Raw genomic sequence first — 4666 nt, 5'->3', positions numbered from 1 at the left:
GTACCAGGCATTGAACTCAGGAGCACTCAGCCCATGAGCCCCATCCCCAGACCTATTTTGTATTTTATTTAGAGACAGGGTTTCACTGAGTTGCTTAGGGCCTCACCTTTGTTTCATGTTCTTAAAGAATGTCTCCAGATGACATTCCTTCAGTTAAAAGTATTTGAGGTATATAATCAAGATATTGTGTTTTGAGGGCTGGGGTTGTGGCTCAGTGGTAGAGCTCTTGTTTAGTGCATGTGAGGTATTGGGTTCATTCCTAGCACCACACATAAAAAATAAATAAAATAAAGGTATTGTGTCCATCTGCAACTAAAAATATTTTTTAAAAAAGATATTGTGTTTTGGGGTAAAAATTTCATATAAACTTTCCCAGACATCAGTGCCAGATATAAGAATATATATTTTTCTTTTTTCTTTCTGCTTTTTTTTCTTTCTCTCTTTTTTTTCTTTATTCCTTTGACAATTAAGGATACTTTGATTTTGGTCTTATAGCCTCCAATACATTAAGAAAATAAATTTTCATTTTTTAAGACACCCAGTTTGTTCTGGTAGCTGTATGAAACTAATGCACACTTTCAAGAGACAAATACCATGTGTATTATTCAAATTTTCATCACTGATAAAAATACCCAACAGTAACAACTTAGAAGAGGAAAAGTTTGCTTTGGCTCATGTTTTCAGAGGTTTGGTGCATGACTGGCTGACACCATTGCTTTGGGACCAAGGTAAGGCAGAACATCATGGTGGAAGGACATGGCAGAGGAAAGTTGTTTAGCTCATGGTAGTTAGAAAGCATAGCAAGTATGAGGAGCCTGGGACAAAATATAATACCAAAAGACATGCCCCCAGTGATTTACTTCCTCCAGCCACACCTTACCTACCTACAATTATCACCCAGTATCAAATTATCAGTCCATCAAAGGAATTAATACATTGGTTAATGTTTAGGTTATACCTCTTATAATCTAATCATTTCACTTCTGAAAAGTAACACAGGAGCTTTGGGGAGATACCTCCATTCAAACTCATAAAACCACACATGCAAAAGCCTTACTTCCCTCTGAAAGACACCTTATTTAATGACTTCACAACAAAGCTGCCACAGGGAGAAACTCAGTATTCCTCTACCCCTCTGGCCTCTCATTCCTTCTAAGGATCTTTTCCTGTGTCTTCTGCTTTTAGCACCCATTTGTACATAATTTATTCTTTTTTGGTATCAGGGATTAAACCCAGGGGCACTTAACCATTGAGCCACATCTCCAGCCCTTTTTAAAAAATATTTCATTCTAAAAATAAAAATAAAAATATTTTTATTCTGAGACAGGGTTTTACTAAGTTGCTTAGGGCTCTGCTAAGTTGCTGAGCCTGGCTTTGAACTTCCAATCCTCCTGCCTCAGCCTCCCAAGTCACTGGGATTACTGATGTACACCACCATGTCCAGTTTATAATTTAGTCTTTCCAATGTTAAAAGGAAGTATAAATCTTGGTAATGATGGTTTATGATACAATCTTGTGGATGGTACTTCACAAACTTGGATATGTAAGAACTGCCACATTTCTTTATTTTCTTTAAATCCAGTGTATTCTAACTCCACATTTATGTGCTATAAAAAGTGGCAAAAAATAAAAAAAGAAATTCTCAGAACTCTGTCCTCCTTAGGATCACACAAATACCTAGGAGGTTTGTCTTATCAAATAGGGAAGGCATCTCGAATCCTCAGGCCATTATATTTTCTAGTCCAAGCCTGCCTGGTACAGCCATACTTCTTTTAAGCCTAGGTAAAAGCCACAACATGTAGAATCTAGCTAGCCTTCCAGGGTTGATCACAGATATGTTACCCCTAGGAGTTTTGCGATGGAATGATCCCAAGACTTCACTATTTCCAAACTGGCAGCTCTGAGTCTTTCCCAAGGCTTGGAGAAATCTCTCCCCTTCTGCTTTGTTCTAAAAGCAACTACACCCACTGCCTTCTTTAAGTAGAACCCTCAATATGTGTTCAGGATTCCAGGTAAACAAAACCAAGAAAGACAGACTTTGGGCCCTGCAACACAACCCACTGTCCCCAGGAAAGAAAGCACAGAGAGTCTGGATTCCTCTTTGGAATAAAATGAAGTAAAATTAGAAGGAGAATAAACACAATATCTCAAAAAATTCCACTTGCCTCACTTAGCAATAAGATAAAATAATACCATGAACTTGTATTTTTTGAGCAACATACTATGTGCCTGCCACTATTGTAAGCACTTGTCATGTGTTCATTTCAGCCTCACAATTCAATCCAACAGCTACCACTATTATCCCCTATTTTACAGATGGAGAAATTTAGGCACAAAGAAGTTACTTCATGAGCACAAGGTCACATAGTTGCTATGTGACAGAACCAGTATTCAAATAAGCAATTTGGCTCCAAGATCTACATCCAAACTCAGTGCTCTACTGCCTCTCAGTGGAACGTGTCATCTTCTTATCTACACAGGTATTTTATATCCCAGTGATTCCTACAGCTAAGTGATTATGAGGTTTTAAGGAAATGGGACAAATAGCTCAACATCATTTAGCAGTAAACATTCAGAACCTCAGACACACCTACTCTTTCTCTACCTCCTCTAAATCTGGGTTTCTCAATAAACCACCACTAGGCCAAAATAGCCTCCTTCAAGTTCATTCTATAGACATATGTCCTTGGCACAAGCACCTTCTAATACAGAGCATCAGAAACATTTTATGGCAAAATATCAAGCCAAACAGCCTTAGATAATAGTTGACCTTGATCATGTGCAGATCTGGAATTCCATCCATAGTGGCTGGGGTTGGTTTTATTCAATGGGTTAGTTGCTTTAAATGCTTATGGCATAGGCTTAGCAACCTTAGGCAGAAAGAACCCTCAGGACTGTTTTCTTCAGAAAGGGGCTGCAGGAGTGGTGGTCAGTAAGAGTATCAAAGACTACAGCCTAATCCCATGCAAAAGAATGAAGACTTAATAGCCTTGGCTAGAGATAAACAAGTGTTCTGGTGATACAGGTGAGACATAGTAGGTCTGGTCCTCCTTTCCAGGTTCACTAAAGGATCAAAGTCAGGTGCCAAATTCATCCAAGATGAGCATGTGATCTAGAATGTGAGAGATGTGAGAGTTAAATTTAATACCAAAGCCATAAAAGGTGAACCCTCCATAATGTTTTCTTCCCAATAGAACATATACACTCTCAAGTCTCTTCAATTATTAAAAAAAAACTCTCTCCAGCCTTACATGACCTTCTATTTATCACTTGAACTTCCACCTCTTTACCAATTTCCCAGGAAAGTTGTTGGTCCTATTGCCTCCATTGGATTGCCCTTCCTACACTACTCAACCCACTTTTCTATCTCCCCCACCCCCATCCTTCCATAAAACTTTCCTCATTAAGTACGTCAGTGGCTTTATTGACCATTATTGACTTAAAACTCTTCCTTTGGTTGGCCATATTTCACTGCATAATCATCACAGATATTATTCCAAGTTATTTTGCAAAAAAGTGGGGGTGATGATTCTGTGAAGCTTTTTTAAATAAGATTTTTCCTGTATTACTTAATAGTCATTTATTACTAAACTGTCTTTGGTGCAAGACCAGGATGCAGAATATTCATGAACATAAGTTAAAATTGAATAATCCAAATCAATGCACATCATTTCTTCATGACAGTTCAGGAAACATTTTTTTCTGGCCTGAAGAACAAAGTTAACACATTAGTTTTTCTTGATTTGTGCATTATAGTCGAAATATTACACTTGACAAAATTATTCCAGCGTTGTGAAGTATGGACTTCAAAATTTAATCTTCTATGTCCAATGATTCTATGCCACTCTCACTGGTTTTGTTATCTGACCAGCCATCTTCAGTACCACCCGTTTGAGATGTGTTAGACCTGCAGCACTCTAAACAAACCACACAAGCTGAATTTAGGTGAACATACTGACAATGTGCATCTGCTGATAATTCTAGACTCATGGTTCCCAGTGTGGGAGAAGAAAAATGAGCATCTATATGCCACTGGCAAATGCACTGGCCACTCTGTTTACCTTTTAAGCTGGTGAAAAGAGTAGAATTAATACCATGTGATGATTAAAGGTTATAAACCAATTTTGGGACTGAAAAAAACCCAGATGAGATAATTATGCAGCAAAATATGGTAAACAGAGATCTCTTAGATATAATATCAAAAGAATAATCAGTAAAAAGGAAAAGTTGTTAAGTTGGACTTAATGAAAATTTAAAAACTTCTATTCTGTGAGAGACACTCTCAAGGGAGTAAAAATCAAGCCACAGCCTGGGAGAAAATATTTGCAAATCACATCCCTGACAGAGAACTTGCACCTAAAATATACAAAAAAAAAACCTCTTAAAACGCAACAATAAGGTAACAGACAACCAGATGTTTAAATGGGCGAATTATATAAACATACCTCACTAAAGAAGATATATGGATGGCAAATAAGCATAAACAAATGTGTTCAAAATCATTTACCATTGTGGAAATGGAAACTAAAACCACAATATGATACTTCCACATGCCTACCAGAATGGCTTCTAGAAACTGACAATACCAAATGCTGGCGAGAGTACAAAGCAAATAGAAATTTTATACATTGGTGGTGTGAATGTAAAAATGTATAGCCACTGTGGA

The sequence above is a fragment of the Marmota marmota genome, unplaced genomic scaffold (genome assembly GCF_001458135.2).
Source record: "Marmota marmota marmota unplaced genomic scaffold, marMar, whole genome shotgun sequence".
Classification (NCBI taxonomy): domain Eukaryota; kingdom Metazoa; phylum Chordata; class Mammalia; order Rodentia; family Sciuridae; genus Marmota; species Marmota marmota.
Note: the sequence above shows the minus strand (reverse complement) of the source record.